General features: G+C 42.5%; 1 protein-coding gene and 1 long non-coding RNA gene across 5 annotated transcripts in view; one reads left to right on the top strand and one right to left on the bottom strand.

The window, feature by feature from the left end:
* The window catches only part of PLXNA4 (plexin A4), a 445185-nt gene that overhangs the window by 355733 nt on the left and 71337 nt on the right, over positions 1–18115 (bottom strand). The gene's annotated exons all lie outside the window — the stretch shown is intronic.
* Positions 3580–9279, top strand: LOC116239092 (uncharacterized). Its single transcript, XR_004169057.2, has 2 exons — positions 3580–6099; positions 9071–9279. It is a non-coding gene; the product is annotated as an uncharacterized LOC116239092 (long non-coding RNA).

Genomic DNA, 18115 nt, shown 5'->3' with positions numbered 1-18115 from the left:
ATCCCAGCCACTCCTCAAGAACGCTTCTTGCCCACTGGCAAATTTTATCCGTGACGCTTTTGTGCACCTTCACAGCAGCTTCTGCTCACTGTAAATATTTAACAAAGCTTTCTCTCTCAGGAGACCCCTTCCTCACATCGCTTGGGCTGAGAGCACTGTGCATCTGAACACAAGCCAAGGTTAACAAATTTGAGCAAAATGTCACGGCTGAGCCCTTCCTTCCTTCTCTGGCACCCTCCAGAGTGTAAATTCATGCTCCACAAGCCACAGGGTGTTGTTGTATTTGTTTTTTCTTGCAGGGAGCTATTCCCATTTAATGCTTTGCCTGACAGCTGCTGTGATTAATAGGTGATGTGCCAAAAGCCACATACTATTATTATTATTATGGCAATATTTAGAGGTCATAACCAAGAGCAGGGTCCCATTGTGCCATGCACTGTACACAGTTGGATGTAGTCTCTGACTAAGAAAGCTTCCACCTAAGTAGTAGGGGAAAAAAACATGCACAAAAATGAACGTGCTGTGATTTTCTTTCTGTGGTACCATGCACAAGGCAAGCAAGAGAAGAGAATAACTCTGCCCACCCCAGCACCCAATGCATTACCCACTAGACCGTGCTGTTTAGCAGTTGTGAATTAACTTTCATGCATAATTATTCCACCAGTGCAAAGGATAGATGCTGAGATACAAGGTGTTTAGCAAGTGGGTTAGATTGCATCTTCAAGGTTGCCCTAGGATATTCATGAGGAAACAACAACAACAACAAATTCTGACGTTTTAGTAGCTAGTTTAAGAAAGCCATGACTTCAGCAAAGGTTTTCTCTTCCATCCAGAACAAAACTGATCATTTCTTGTGATGAACACAAACACCGGATCAAGCAATTTCACCCAAGTTTCAACATAGTTTGGTTTCAGGCAGACAAATAAGACCCAAAAGTCCTTACAGCTTTTCCAGTGTGTTGTCACCTGGATAACAGATCAGGAAGATGTAACATCCCTCAGCTCTTTACCAGAAGCCTCCAAGGTGGAGACTGCAGCTCCTGGTTGGCTTTTGTTGGCTGGTGAGAAATGGAGGCTCAGGTGGTCAGCTAGAGTACAGGAAACATTATTTGTGTCCTATAGCCATGCAGATGAATTACCCAGTTCATTCAGTGACATAATAGGGCTGGGTAAAATGTTATCTCTAACCAGGCAAGGCTATTCACTTGTCTTTGAATTCAGGTACCTTTCCATCCCCAGTAAGACATTTCTGTTCAAAGGGTGAGAGACTACAGCTAAAAAGATGAAAAATACCAAAAAAAAACCCATAAATTATGTCTTAAAGGATGCAGTTTCCTGCAAACTGGAACCTCCCCATCACACCAAATTATTTGATTTGATGGCTTCATTCAGGTTTGTGTCCAGGGGCTGAAAGTATCCAAACCTCTGCACTCATGTCACTTTGATACTGTAGAACTGATGGAGTTTTCAAAGACACAAGTATTGCCAGCATTATGAAACAAAAATAAGACACAAAATCCTCCTAGCCTGACCTAACTCAAGGAGTCCTGGATCCCTGAAGAAGTGACAAATTGATTTTAGGACCAATCTTGCTCCTTCAAGAAAACTACCTGGTGAAAATGGGCACTACTTATAGACCTGTCTACACCTAAGATTTTCTGTTCCAGCTACTGTGCACTACTACTGCATAATTTATTCATATAAAAAATTAGTCCCTTCTCAACCTCAAGTCTATATTAGCAAGGGACTGACAAGTGCCACTCTGCTACCTCTTATTCTGTCCCACCATGTCTGCTTTTCTAGCCTTGTGATGGCCAAGAGCAGCTCCTGGTCCCATTATTTCTGTGCTATCCACATGCATATCTGAGGCCTCTCGTGATGTTCACATTGCCTCATCTGCCAGGAGTAAGCAGCTGTCTTCATGTGCAAGGTGGGAGCATAGTCAGGTCCAGAGTAAACCCTCTATCCAGGGTTTTTCCCAGTCCCATGCAAATGAAAAATAGCTGAAAATAGTAAAAAGGAGAAGGATTTCTGAAAATACATATTGCAGCACATGAACAACTAGCATGTTGCTATTTACTGGTATTCTTTTCTGTACCCAAAAAGAATAAATCCTCAGCTATCAAACAATGGGATCTCAGTATGTTGGGTTTTTTTGCATATTGGCATATCATCTTCACATGGGCCAACAAACAGTGTAAGCTTGACTTCTAAGGAAACTGCATTAAGATACACAACCACCAACTCTGGAAAGAAAGGAAGCTGACAGCAAGAAACTCAAATTGGCTTCCTATTTGAAGTGTTGTCTCTGGACTAACCAACCTGAAACTGCCTAAGAGTTTTACATATAATTTATACTATGGCAGAGGATAATAATTTCACTTAAAGAGGAGAAATGATCAACTGAATCAGAAAATGCTTACACCTGTGGAAGTCTAATTTAATGTGATAATATTTCTGGAAGAACGTGGTAAGTAATTCTACCTTCCCCCACCTCCTTCTCTCTTACATACTTCTGCCTTAAAAAAAAAGATAATAAAAAGACCCTTACAACTCCCTTCATGCAGTGCTACTGCATAGAATCAATCAAGTATCTCCCACATGGACAGTTATTAACCATCTCTTGTTTGTGAAAAGGACTTTCAAATAAATGCTGTGCCTTGGAAGTGCTTCTGAGTTATTGGCTTTTCCATGCTCATGAAAAAGTCATCATGTTTATCTCTGGAGAAGAGAGAACCTCTTCTGGAAAAAAAAAAAAAAAGGAAAAAAAAAAGTTAAAGAAGAAAAGTGACAGCTTGAAGGCAAGAACTCACGTGGTGTGTTACAGGAGAGAAGGAAATGGCACACAGAGCACAAAGCCATCCCCAGCAGAACTCGAGCTAGCAGCAGCCTGTGGAAATCCTTTCCTCTTATAGATGCAGCTAAATAGCATTGAAAGAAAATGAAAAACAACAAGAGAAGCAGGGATGGTTTTATCAAACCTCCACAAAAGTTGAACTGCTCTTGGGAGCTGTTTTTCTTCCCTCCTGAGCCATTCATTGGTGACAGAAAGGACAATTTCTCCTATGCACACCACCCATAATTCCATCATTGGATTTGATGTTTCAAAAGGAAGCTTCAATCCCTATGAACAAAAGAGGCTGTTTGAAGGAGATTAATCATCTGCTCATGTAACCTACACAGGAAGGAGCTGATGGTTCATAGTGCCTTTTTGGTAGGCCAACCTTTACCCCTTCAAGTCTAGATACAAGCAAGGAGATCTATAATGAATTTCCACCTAGTAACAATAGGAAAGAATGAATCTAAGCTTTTTCCCTCCCTGTGTCACCTCCTTATATCTTAAGTATTAACTACAACTTATGCCATCCTCATCTCCTATGACTGATATGTTCTCGATTCTTATGAAGGACCAAAAAAGAGAGATATCAAAGGGACTCTTGTTTATGTTACTTCTGTGTGAGGCTCCAGATGGCAGAGCTTTATCCCATGGCTCTTGGAGGCTTTGTAACTCCCTCCCTAGGTCTGAACTTCCCTCACATACTCCCTGCTGCTTGTAAGTAGTTAACTGTGTTATGGATCTTAAATAGTCAAGTAGTGATAACCTCAGAGATAACTCTAGGATTTTCATCTACTGGGAAGAGAGAAAATAGCTTTACATAAAAATGGAAATTTAAATGAGGAGGAGGACAAAAGGCAGTAAGAATGCCAAGGCCTTGCTGTCAGATAGCCTATTGTAGCACTTATCCTTCATATAAAACCACTAAATACTCAAGGGCTTTTGTTTTTTTTTTCCTTCATCTTGAAGGAGTCAGCAATTAATCCAGCTTCAGTCCACCTATTCTGGTGTTGCTCTCCAAATATGGCTGACGGAGACTGCAAACTCCTGCCTTCCCCCTTTCATAGAACCACAGAATCATTTCAGTTGGAAGGGACCCTTAAAAGACATCTAGTCCAATTCCCCTGCAATGAAAAGGGACATCTACAGCTAGACCAGGTGCTCAGAGCCTGGTCCAGCATGACTTTGAACAGCACCCTGGATGGGGGCATTTCCATCTTCCCAAGAGACAGCAGCTATTTCCCTGCCTTTAGGGATGTTGAGAGACCACAAGAGACTCCTAAGAAAAAAAAAAAAAAAGTCAAAAAACTAACATTGAAAGGAACGCAAACCAGAATTAAGATATGGGGTCTCAGAAGAGACTCTGTCAAGAGCTGAGCTAGGGCTGCAATTTGTGTAAGGAAGCAGTTCAACCCCACTGCACTAAAACAACAGCCTGGACAAATCCCACAGCGTCATATTCACCCCAAACCATTATGAAGTATATAAAAAGCTTCTTTATTTTTTTTTTTCCTTTGAAAAAAATCCTCCCTGTGGACCACATTAAAATTTCACCATGAAAACCGATGTTCTGAGACTGCTTTCCAACCTGAGGACCGAAGCTTAAAATTATTTCAAAACTTTTCCTTATACCACACGCTGTTGGAAACTGGAGAAATGAATGATGAGGATCACCAAGAACCTTGAATTTTACAGCTTCCAAAATAGATGAAATATGCTGCATTTTAAGCAATATACTTTTGCCTGAAATCAGAGCTTATTCCACAAGCTTTTTGGTTCCAGCAAGTGGAAGCAAAGGCAATTCCCCAGGACAGCTTACACAGTTCAAGTGTCTAGCTAAAGGGGAGATTGGGATTCCCCTGATATACAAGAGTTTGTTTTCCTGAATTTTTCTTCCTGAGTTTTTTTCTGTGTGTATTCTTCATCATAGGGTCTGTCCCCATTGTCCCCTAGAACCAATATATCTAGGCTAGAAATGCACATTTTTCTTCATGTGCTTAGGGGACAAAGGGGAAAAGAGAAAATATAAGAACCTGAGTGCCATGGGAAAATGAGACAGAAGGGGAAAGATATGAATAAAGATGAAAAGAAAGGGGAGAAAGAACAACTATTTGGGGGGGGAAAATGAAATGAAATTAAATTATATAATTAGCAGAAAGCTGCCCTGACACACATTGGTCCTGCTCATCTGGACACATTTCCAAAGAGAAAAGAAGGGTCAGAGCACCCATTTTTCTGCCTTCTTTGGATGGAAATTTCCAGTGGCAGGTGGAGCAGAGTGTAAGTTCAATTGCTGCGATTCCCAATGCCCACATGCTCTCTAACCACCACATTCTCCTTTACATGTTTGCCTTTGCCTGGAAAAGCTGGAGGGAGACTTTAAAAATGCTAGTTAATGCAACTGAAACTGTTCTTCTTTCTCTTTTTCTGAGCCAGGTATGAAAAGTCTTGGAAGAAGTTCAGCATCCATGAAACCTACTTTGAAACTTACTGTATGGGGAGAAGAGAGCTTCACTGATACTGAATCAGAAGTTATCCATGAAGGTTTTCCATCATTCTGAAATACATATTTAGTGATAGAATACACATATTGGAGGAAAGAAAAGACTACAGATGCTCTGGGCCAATTCCACTAGGCATTTGTTTTTCGACTACCCACCAGTCCTTTCAGGAAGAAAGCAATGGATATCCTTTAAACTTTGAGTCAAAAAGTAATAGATGTAGTGTGGTACATCATTTCAGCATTTTAGACTTGCATTCTGGTACATTTTTATACATCAGTCATGGAATTAACAGACCACACAGCAGGACTCCCGTCCCAATGCATGCTTATTTCCAATCTATCACTGTAGATCTAAACAACTAATCACAGGTAGTAACTTCCTTGAATCCTTCCCTAAGCATGCATATTATGCTGAAGTTATTAATGAGCAACTCCAGTCATGGCCTAGATGGATGGGATACTGGACAGGTTGGAACAGCTTGCCCAAGGAGGTTGTGGATGCCCCATCCCTGGAGGCATTCAAGGCCAGGCTGGATGTGGCTCTGGGCAGCCTGGTCTGGTGGTTGGTGACCCTGCACATAGCAGGGAGGTTGAAACTAGATGATCACTGTGGTCCTTTTCAACCCAGGCCATTCTATGACTCTATGACTCTATGACACCATAAGATGTAGAAGCCAGATCACTCACCAATAACCTTGGTGCTCAGAACCAGCTTGCTCTTCATCTGCAGCACTTTTCCCAGAAAGAATCCAAATCACAGGTAATACTAGGGTTTCACAGGATCATACAATATCCCAAGATGGAAGGGATCCATAAGGATCACTGAGTGCAAATCCCACGAGTTTGGGTTTCCTGGCTCATAAATTTTATTCACATCCCCCATGGATCATCCTACATGACCTCTTTTCCTGCGGTGCCCTAATTTCTTTGTTCAGACTTGAAAGAAAATCTAAGTTTTCCTCCGTATTACTGGAAATAAACAAAAACTTGCTTCTTTGCCTTCTTCATCCTTAGGTGACAATAAGTCTCCTTTCTAGCCAACAGCCTGAGGCTGAAAAACTGAGATTTGAACTTTGGTTCAGATCCTAAGCTTATAAAAAGAAAGAAAAAAAAAAGGAAAAAACAAACAAACAAACAACAAAACAAGCAAAAAAGCACATAAGAATGATAAACTTTGCAGGAATGCATCATCCTCTTTCTCACTGTTTGAAGGCTGCTCTGATAAATCTCTAAACTCAAACAGACAACTTGGAGTCATAATGCTTGGGCAGTCTTCATTGCATCCAAGCAGAAGTTGCAAGATATCTACTTATACAGCCTTCACCAAGGAAGGACAACATAACACCGGATTTGAAGGAAGTAAGAATGGCTTTACTGGGTTCAGTCAAAGAGTTAGCCAGCAAAAAAAAAAGCTGTCTCTAGCAATGACCAACAGCAGATGCCAAGAGAGGAATAGAGTAAGCATAGAACAATGTGTGCCCACTATGCTCTTTCCAAGAGTTTAAGGCTCAAGGTTGTCCCAAGGCAAATGTGCAGATTTTAAAGCTAATGGACTTCCAGTGCCTGGTGGCACTGAGGGACATGGTTAGTGGGCACGGTGGTGATGGGTTAATGATCGGGCTACATTATCTTGGTGGTCTTTTCCAACTTTCTATGATTACTGATTCTATGATTACTTTGCTACGCATTTGTCTGGTTGCTTTTCTGAATCCAGAATATGCCCCACAGCATTAAGTTTTATCACTCAGGCAGTTCTTATGAATGGAGAAATGGATTTATTGCCCCAGAAATGTCTGTTTTGAGCCTGACACCTGCCAGTTCCTTGAGAATCTCTCTAGCTCTTGCATCAGAAAACTCAATGAACGATTGATCTTGTCCACTTTCTACAGAAAGGATTCCTCCTAACTGAGCCTAAGCAAAACAAAGAAACTGTACAAAAAGGTGAATTTATCACCAGAAAAAGAAAAAAGGAAAAAAGGAAAATAAAAAAAAGGAACAATGTTGGAGCAATTTATTAGGCAACCTCCCTCCATTTTCAGATCATGTGTAATCCATTCTGTCTTTATACCAAGCTCCAATATCTGCATATCTGTTGACCCATTCGTAACAACTGCTTCTTTATTAAAACCCCTGGCAAAAATTGTCACTGCCAGCCTCTCCTAGGACTCTGTAGATGTCAGACCCATCCTTGCTACAAATGTGCACATACAAATTTCAGCAGCAAAGCCTGAATTCAGATCCTCCTTTCCTCACTAGCACAGATACCTTGTCTCTCTCCCTTTTGCTTCTGCACATCTATTATGCGCATTTTCATTAGGAGCATTTTGCAAGTGATCTGTTGATTCATTGTATTAGAATTGCAAACAAATGGTATCATTTTCCCTGCGTGCTCTTCTTTGAGAATTCAGCATTGATTTCCCAGCATTGTCAAGCTACCTGACTGACACTTCTGGTTGATTTGAACCCTTTCAAGACTTCTCACCAAAACCACTCTTCTGCCAGGATTCAAGGGCTTGCAGGAGCTCAGACATCTGTATTGGCTTAAACTGGGCCTATGTTTCCTTGTTCCATATATGCTTTATAATGCTTTACCTTGAAATTGTAATGAGACAGCAAAAGTAGGGAGCAAAGGGCCAGATTCAAATCTGTCCCTCATGTAATTCTATTGACTGCAGTGCCTGCTGTGTGTCAGATGGGCATGTGCACTTCCATCACATCCAGACCTTCAAAGGGCCCTTGATGCTGTAGGCAGTCAGTGCACTATTTAATCTTTTAAGTGCTATGTTTCTTTCTTTTTCCTGTATGTGTTTTTCTCTTTTTAATAGACAAATGTGATTTTTCCATGGTTGCTGTCATATCTGAAAACACTACAAAATGCTTTCTAACACTGTTGTATTCTTTACCTGTAAAGAAACCCTTACGAATGGATCTGACACGCTTAGGCAAATTATGGAATCTGAGATACCTGGCCTGCATAGGGAGGTTTAGCATCTTGCAGAGAACAGAGGGTCATCAACAGTAAATAAATTTCAGTGTTGCATAGCTGGGTCTCCAGACATAGGAAGAATCCATACAAAACTTTCAGAAGTCAAACTATCTTCTCATCAGATAAGAAAACAAGACAAAAAGCCCATTCCAGACCTTTTGAGTTCCTATGGAAATTAACAGGATTTCTTTGCACTGCCTTCAGTGGAAGTTGCATCATACTGCAGGGTCCTCAGAACATTTCAGAGCAGTAATGCTGCCTTTAATGAGTGAGATTTTAGCTCCTTAATTCATTAGGTGCTTTCACAAGCCTATAAAACTGGTCTATAATGTTTGAGATTGATTCTCATAGAATCATTAAGGTGGGAAAGAACAATAAGATCATCCAGTCCATCAATCCATGCCTGTAACAGCTCTAGACTTCTTCACTGAATGCAACATCTACCATTATCTTGAAAACCACCAAGGATGATAATTCCTTGCAAATAACCAATTAGAGATGCCAAGACCAAATCCAAGACCAAATTTAAAACAAAGCAGCAGAACATCTAGGCAATGCATACTCAATACCAGCACAGAGAGAGGACAGGTGGTGGGGAAAAGGGCCTTTGGATGCCCAGGATTTAGGATGCTACACAGGAAGTAGTCTCTTCAATGTAATGTGAAAATATTTCAGATGTTTATAACCAAACTGTGTGATGTGTTGGACAGCACACTGATTTGGTGCTTTCTGTGGTATCTTGCAGAGAAGAATGACTTGTTTTCAACCACAAAAGTCCTTCTGCTGCTGAGTGGACAACCAAGCCTTCATTTGACTGGACCCAAGGAGGTCTTGTACAGAGACCCAAGAGCATCACAGTTCAGGAATGTGAGCCCTTCTTTGCTTATCTGCCTTCTACACAGATCTTCAGAAGCCTGGCCCAGCGCCATTAAACACTGATCTCTCCTGGGTGCATATCTGCTCTGAGTGGATGATTGATTTTATTGCTGTGACAGAGAATTGCAAATATGAAGTGCTCAGTGTACCAAAATGACATTTGTGTAACTTATATTGTAAATACATACTGACACACTGACGTTGTTGTTAATGTAAGAATGTTAAGAGGCTATTAGTTTCATTATTGCTTAATCAGCAGCAAGCGCTGTGCTCTCCTCTCCAGCCCAGCTGTTTGGCTGGTGAGGTGTCCTCTGGAGAGAGGCTGGAAATGCAGGACAGTGATGATGATGCCAAATGTCAATGCATGTGGGGCAGAACTGCACACATCTGTGCACATCTGGACCCTGGATGGAAGAACAGCTGCCTTTATGAGCCCTGAGCAGACAGAATGGCCTGAATAGTTCAGTCAGGGTGTCCCAGCACTGGGTTTTTCCCTTGGATGGGGGAAAGGACCTTCTATCTTTTACTATTTCCTCAGATGAGCACCAGAAGTAATCTTTCTTTTCTGCTGTTGTTGTTGTTGCTATTATTTTACTATTTCCTGTCTCTTCTCATCCTTAGAAAACCCTGCTGCAAATCTGAGAAATTATTTCACAGAATCATAAAAGTTGGAAAAGACCACTAAGACCATCAAGTCCAACCATCAGCTCATCCCCACAGTGCACACTAAACCATGTCCCTCAGTGCCACATCCACCCTCTCCTCAAAAACCTCTAGGGATGGCAAATAATCCAGCTTTTCCCTAAGTCTCCAGAAATCCTGTGCATCCAGAACAGAAGAGACTCTATTACACCCCTTCTCATATACAAATTCAAATTCTGTGAGTGTCTAAACCTGTGGAATATATGAACATCAGTGTCTCCATTGCTTATTCTAATAGATCTTTTCTACCCTCTGACAGAGATCATCATATGTGAAATCCAAAATTCCTCAGACTCCAAAAAGTTGCAGCAAGAGAGGAGAAAAAGACCTGTAAAGTCATATAGCCTGGCCACGTTTTAGTGCAAGGAAAAAGAGGTTCCCTTGGGGAGACCAGAGCAAAAGGATACAGAGAGACAGCTCTTGTAATGGGAAAACTATTAGCCCAATGAGTTGAAAAAGTGACAGACGGATAAGAAGTAGCCTGTGTATGAGGAATAACTTCCTGACAGCCAGATCTATCAGACTGCAGGAGAGAGGCCCAGGGGAAATGTCAGGAGGCCTAGCATTCAAGCCACATAAAACAGAGCAAAACATATTTGAAAGCAAACCTGAAATGACCAGGAGACTAAACAAGCTGCAGTCTCTTAGCTATAAGTCTTTTCCATAGCTAATAATTCATGAAGGGATATCAGGAGCAAAAAGTCCAAAGAGGAATGCAGTTGACTTACACGACTTCACCTAACAAGGGTGCAACCGCTTCAGTGTCTCAGTCCTCTGGGACACAGGAAGGCCAAAAAAAGCCAGACATAATCCCAGTTCCCTCAGCCACTCCCCATTAGCCCTGTGCTCCAGACCCCTCACAGCTTCACTGCCCTTCTCTGGACACGCTCCAAGGCCTCAGTGTCTTTCCTGTAGTGAGGGGTCCAAAACTGAACACAGAGCTCGAGGTGTGGCTTCACCAGGGCTGAGTACAGAGGGACAGTAACTTCCCTGCTCCTGCTGGCTGCGCTGCTACAAACCAGGATGCCTCTGGCTTTCTTGGCCATCTGGGCACACTATTCAGCCAACTGTCAATCAATACCCCCAGCTCCATTTTCTCTATACAGTCTTCCAGCCACTCTGCCCCAAGCCTGTAGTGTTGCCTGTGTGCAGGACTCAGCACTTGATCTTGCTGAATTTCATCCCACTGACCTCAGACCAGCTATCCAGCCTGTTCAGATCGCTCAGTATGGCCTTCCTTCCTCCAGGCAATTTTACACTTCCTTCCCAGCTTGGTGTCTGCAGACTTACAGAGGGTGCACTCAGTTGCCTCATCCAAGACATCAACAAAGATATTAAACAGGACAGGCCCCAGTACTGATAGAAAGCTTTCACCTGACTCTTCTCACAGCTTTCTCCCAGGATACTGAGTGACATCACAGCCAAATAGAAGCTACTCGTCATAATTGTCCCCAGAGAGTTGACCCATGAAGGACAGTATACTCATCAGTAGCTTCATGCAAGTCATGCTAATCCCAACTACATATGTTGGGAGCTTACAATCTTCTCCCAGGGTGGCACCCCTCACACAGAAACAATTGGGTTAAGGGATGTGGGACCTCTGGTGATGAAGGAAGTGAGGGCCAGCTGTGTAAGCCACAGCCCCTGAATCAAGACTGGCATTCATCCACTGATTCTGCCTTTGACTCACTGCCTGACCTTGAGAAAGTCATTTAATCCCTCTATGCCTCAGGATCTGCATAAAAATAATTATTATAGCTGATGCTTTAAGGGAAAAGATCTCTGCCGCATAAAACATCATTCTAAAATGCCCTTTTCATTAGAAAAAACTCTATAGGGGGCAGAATTCCAGAAGCCTGTCCCAGTGTTTCAGAGTGTTTGACTGGGTCTCAGCACTCGCTGTGCATCATTTAGATCAGAATTTGAGAACAAGAGATGTTCAGAAAGATATTCTAACTTATTCCAGTGGCAGCTTCAAGTTCTGATGATGAATTGTACCTAATTAGTTATTTTGTCATTTGCAAAGATAGCCGGATAATAAATCACTCTTTGCAGCTAGAAAACTTTGACTCCTCTCTCCCCTCCTTCTTAATCAACTTTTGAGTCATTCTTTAGTTTTTCATCCAGAAATATTTTCTTCCAGCAATTGTCAAGCAACCAACATTTTTCAGGTTAAAACAAAGCTATAGACTGGGTAGTTACTTTCTTTTTTAACAGGAAGAAATTCCCTGACGAATGTCAACATATATATATATATGTATATATACACACTCTGCTCAAAACTTATCTTCTCTAAAATAAACATTGCTACAATTCTTCACCCTGCTCCAAGCCCTCCAGCCAGTGAGAAAAGGCAGGGTTTTGTTGATAGCTCTTGTTTGCAAGAACAGTTTTCCTCTCTCTGCTTCAGGTTACCCTCTCTAGGGAAGACAGTAAATAAAATAAAAGAGGAGAGTGGTGGGGGTGTCCTGAACCTCTTTATACCAGCATTCCCCTTCAAGTGGCCATACATGTTCCCTCCACAAGGAATCATTATTAGCATCCCAACATAGAGCCCAGAAGAAAAAATGAAGGAAGTGATTGATCTGCTCAGAGGGCTCTGCTCTGTCCTAACTTATTATTTTTGACTCTCTCATGGCACAAATCATTAAGCAGATCTTTAGCTGCCACTCGTTCCAACTGCAAAGACAAAAGTCCCTTCTGCGTGAAGTCACCGCGGCTCAGTTGGAACCACACTGCTGCTTGTCATCTGCACGTTAACCACTTCATTCATATTAAAGACCCACTCAGATCTGAGACAGCACAGCACCTTGACATCAGACGCCTCTCACACAGAAATAACAAAAGAAAGAGAAGGCTGTGTTTCATTTGGTTGCTTTGGAAGCTGCACATGACGACAGTGGTGGTTCAGTGTTTAGAGGATGAAAGATTTGTTGGTGCTATATGACCAATCTAATCTGTCTTTTTGTTTCATTTTGTTTTGGTTTTGTGCAAGTTGTACCTCTGCTTATTTCAAATGAAAATATTGTGATGGAACAATGTTCTGATCACAATTTGGACTTCCTTCACTGAGTTTCCAGTGGGATTTCCTCTCCTACAGCAATGGAGGATTTCTGAAGCCGCTCTTAGCTTGAAGAAAGATCTTGAGCAGGACAGCCAACGCCCAGGCTTCAGTAAAGGACCTTTCAGCCATCCTATATTGCAGAGAAAAGACACAGAATATGCTGAGTTGTAAGGGATCCATGAAGATAATCAAGTTGGGATGGCCAATCTTATTAGCAACTCCAGTGGATCAGGAAAACTCACTGTAGTGATGGATGCTACAAGTTGTAGCATGAGAAGTAAGAGGACATTCCACCTTCTACCCAACATCTGCCTAATAAAACCAGATGTCAGAGGGAATGCAGAGGGATCCAGTATTGGTGTCCAGAGAGCACAGTGCATGCCATTGAATGCAGTTTGATAGAGAGGGAAATCATGGCAAGGGTCATCCTCAGTATTTTCAAGGAGATCCTGGGGCACCTCCATAACAAGGAGGCACATTTATGAACAAATGCACTCTATATGCCCAGCATTTTTCCCGTGTTTGCCCTGAGCTTAACACCAACAAAATAATTCAAGTGTCAGAGTCCCAGAGTAACAAAGGAAGAAAGAAGCACTGTGCTGAAGTCCTCCAACACCTTGTGCTATTTAATTAGCATGGTTACCTTTAGGAGGAGGCCTACACCTTTCTTACTGATCTCTATGCAATATCTCCCTTGATACTGGGAATTTAGAAACATACCACCTATGCAGACCCTTCCAAGAGACGGATACTTTGCAAAAAGCAGAATCAGTAAGATCACAGCAAGCCTATCCTGTCTCTCAGGTTCAAAATGAGCCCTGGATTCATTCATATACACTCAACGCATGGCATCTTTAACAAGCTTGAAGGTTTTACCATCTTCTAAGACTTCCACTTGAATTACAGCAGCAGTAGGAAAAGACCAAATGAGTCACAGTCTGGAGACTTGTCCTCTTCCCATCCCATTGAATCACACACAGATAACTTGATGCAAGCATCAGAGAGCAAAGGAGATGTGATTTGAAATGCACCCGACATGCAGTACTGACAGCTCAACATTCAGATCAGTGGGAGGTGGATTTGGATACATCTCAGGCACACTTCTAGTCCCATTTTCTTCTCTCTTGTCCTGAGAGATTTCATGAGCTGTTATGCTTTGTCTACAAGGTAACATAAAGACACTGCCATTCAGTTCTTCCCAGGGAGACAAGACCAATGGGTCTTCTCTCTGTGTGAACAACAGGGACATGGGGGAATGGAGGAACACATGCAGTCTAGGATGGACCTGAATCCCAGAATAGCTTCTCACATACAGCCCCTGCACTGACTCCCTCATTCATCTTCCACAGCTTTAGCTTATAGGAGTATTAACTGTTGAAAAGAAATACTAAGCAGGAGATCTACAAAGGACACACAGCTTCATTTTTCAAAGCATAAACCAACTCTATATAAATAGGTCAAGGGGAAATATTCCCACAGGCTGGAATATCTCGTAACTCCTTTCTGACAGCTTTCCTGCACCTTCTTCTTGGCCAGAAAAAACACCAGATGAGCTGGACTACTGATCTACTCTGATTCTCTGTATGGTCAGTGATGATTTCTCCTCTGTGAAGTACTCAGGTGTCATCTTTATAATGGGAATTTTGGTCAGGGGGATGTGGAGCGGAGAGAAAGCAAGAGGCTGACACTTCTACATGCACCACATTCTAATTGGGGTCAAGGGATGCAACAGTTGGAGAGCAAGTTATTTTCTGCATCACTGGCCTGTCAAAATATGTTTCTACCCAGATATAAGGAAGGAAAAGGACAGAGCCCAGTTACAGCTCCCTGTCAAGCCAGTTTTAGGAAACATGGGATGCCAGCAGCTGCCACCTTCAGCTGAGCTTAGCAAGGTGCTTCACACTCTTGAAGATTAACAGAGAATCTCAACCTGTTGCAAAAGGTCTGTGAAGCAGAATCATCCAGAAATCCTTCTCACGGGTAGCTTTTCCCATGAGGTAATATGATGCATTGTTGACATTTGATGGACTTTGATTTACCAAGCACATTTACCCTAACGTCAAGGGCACTGGGGTTCAAGGCTCCTGCTAGCACAGCCAGGCAAGATTCCCAAGGCCCAGACAATTCAATCTGACCCAAACGTAAAAACAGAGCAGTTCCCTATGTAGCCAGCTCACCCCAGGAGAAATCCTTGCTATGTGTTTGGAAAGCTGAAGTCCCATTGAGTGATGTGAACCAAATATTGCTAAAAATCATTGTTTGGAAAGCTAAAGACAAAGCTGTACGAGCCCAAACCCTCAGATGGAAAGGCTCTCTTTGATGATGTGAACAGCTAGAGTAGCTACAGGCTCAGAGAGGACAGAAGAAGGAAGAGAGAAGAGCTCCTCGTCTGACCATCACTGATGATTACCAGATCCCTTCCTTCATCTGATATATATCCCAAGCATGTCCATTACAGACAAACAGAGCAATCTGTGATATTTTCATCCAGCAAGAGCAAGTCCCCTGCCCAAAGGTGTGGCCAACACTGAGCTTCTTACTCCAAGACGCCTCTGCTCCACCTGTTAAGGACTGGGAGTTGAAGGACAGGAAGCAACTTGGGACAGTGACAGAAAGTTAAAATCCAGGAAAGGAAAAATATGGTCCTGTAAGAAAACCATAAAGCAGTACTTCTTTGATCAAACACCTAGTCAGAAAGGCAAAATATGGGGATATTACTCAAGCTCTATAGACAAATGAGGAGGGTGTTCCAGTGGGTGTCCACGTCCCTGCCACCAGCCAGGGACACTGTGGAGGTACCCAGCTAGAAATAAACTCCTTTCCCAGCACAGCACACACAGAGAGGTTCCCCCACCTACAGCTCTTTATTAAGCCTCCCTTCCTCATAAATGAATAATGAGGCTCCTTTAATTGAATTAATTCTAAATGCTGATCTCGGGATGAATTATCAATGTAAAACAGCAGCACAAGCGCAGGGTGTTTGCACAGTGCTGCCAGCCACAACGGCTCGTTGGCTGCTTGCAAACGGGTTTTCAAACAATGGGATGTGAAAGGAGGGAGGGCCAGAACCCCAGAGCTTCCCTAAAGGAAGCTCATGCTACTCTACTTCTTTTCTTGCTGCTTGTTGTAGCACCATTCGGGACCATTCTGTGCATGCAAAAAGCCTCTCAAGACTGTACGTTACAGTACAGTTTGTGGGAGGCTGAAATAAAAATCAACTGTATGTGAGACAGTCTGAAAGATGCTGCTGATGTCCAAAGAGAGTAAAGGGTTATGAGAAAAAGAATGAGAAACCATGGCCAAGAGCTTGGTCATAGATGCATAGGGCAGCACAAGCTGCACCAGCTCAGTGCCATTTCTTATTTGCAGAAACACCTACTCTCAAGCAACTGAACGCTGAAAACACTGTTCAAGCAGAAAATTCAAGCAGTACTCCCTGAAACACTGGGTCAAGGGTGAAGGATCTTCTCTGTCTTTCACCCATGTGCTGCCTCAGAATAGGATCACGTTGTATGAGCCCAGAAAGCAAAGCTGCTCCCACGCCTGCTCTTCCCAGCAGGCAGGTGAGAGAAGCCCAGCCATGCAGGAGAGCAGCAGACAGAAAGAAATGTGTCAGGCCGTGCTTTATTTCCTCAGCAGTCAGCACAGTTGGTGGGGAGGAGTTCGAAGAGGAGAAAAAAGAAAAAAAAAGTGTAGTGGAGATAACTGAGATGTGAGCAACGGTGCAGAAAGCTCAAGGGAAACAGGTGAGAAAAAAATACCCATACCCCTCCTCCCACCAACACTCTCCCAAAAAAAACTCTCCTGGTGTGGGCAGACATCCATGATGCTGTTTGCTCCAACATCAGTTTCAACAGGACAAGGATTTTCCCCATTTAGCTAAAACAAACACAATCTTTACACGCAGCCTAGACACTCATCCAAAATAAACAGCTCTGCTGTGATGTACTGGCACCTCAGAAGCTTAATCCCACACTTGAGAAGGGTTCTCCATCCTCCAAGTTCAGGCTGGCCCACCTGTTGGCTTGGGATTACCTTCCCTCTGCAGTTAATCCTTGGCACAGGCACCAGCTCCTCCACTAACTCATCCCCTCCCATGCACAGGCTCCATCCCTGGCAGTGTTGTTAAAGACTTTTCCTAAATATTTTTCAAGAAAAAAGGGTAGGTTTTCAAGAAAAAGGGACAGATGTGGCACTGAGAGACATGGTTTAGTGTGAATGGTAGTGATGGGTTGATCACTGGACTTGATTGCCTTAGTGGTCTTTTCCAACCTTAATGATTCTATGATTCTACAATACCCCTACTCCAAGAAGATCATAAGGGTTTTGCTTTCATTCCTCTGCAATCACTCAGCTCCACCCCTCTGTTATCAATTAATTTTTTTTTCAAACAAGAATCAAAATAAATAAAGTTGAAGCAAGGGTCTCAGTCACAAGTTTAGAATAAGACTTCGATGATATTAAGTCCATCCAAGGCCTGTCTGTTTTGGGTTTTTATGGCACAAGGATTAGGTTAAGCACAGACTGATTTTCTTTCTGCTGCATCCCAGCTCCAGGCAACAAGCTCAAGGAAATCTTGTTGGATACATCACACCCAAACACATCAAGTTGGACATTGGAAAAATTTCTTCTCAGAAAGAATGGTTGGGCACTGGAACAGGCTGCCCAGGGAGGTGATGGAGTCACCATCCCTGAAGGTGTTCAAGAAGAAGGTAGATGTGGTACTTAGAGACAAGGTTTAGTGGGCTGTATTGGTGGTAGAGGGATAGTTGGACTAAATGACCTTAGTGGGCTTTTCCATCGTTAATAATTCTACAATTCTACAACAATAACAAGAATGGGAATAGATGATAGTGTCTTACAGATCAAAACTGAAAAGCTGGCTGAGCTGATATTGGTGAATAACGAGTAGTTTGTGTTTTATAAAATAGATCCTGCACTTAAACTGCACTTATTGGAATTTAACCCCCATCAAAATTCCTTCAATTCAAACACTATGGTCCGATCTTTCATTATACCACTGCTATTAATTCCTGTGATCATAGGCAGAAGTGATAAGACTGTTTTCCCAATCCCTGCACCCTTACTATGCTTAATATCACTACTACTGGAGAGTGGGTTTAGTGACTACATCCAGTTAACGATGTG

The sequence above is a fragment of the Phasianus colchicus genome, chromosome 1, assembly GCF_987193195.1.
Source record: "Phasianus colchicus chromosome 1, bPhaCol1.hap1.1, whole genome shotgun sequence".
NCBI lineage: Eukaryota > Metazoa > Chordata > Aves > Galliformes > Phasianidae > Phasianus > Phasianus colchicus.
Note: the sequence above shows the minus strand (reverse complement) of the source record. Positions and strands in the feature narration are given on the sequence as shown.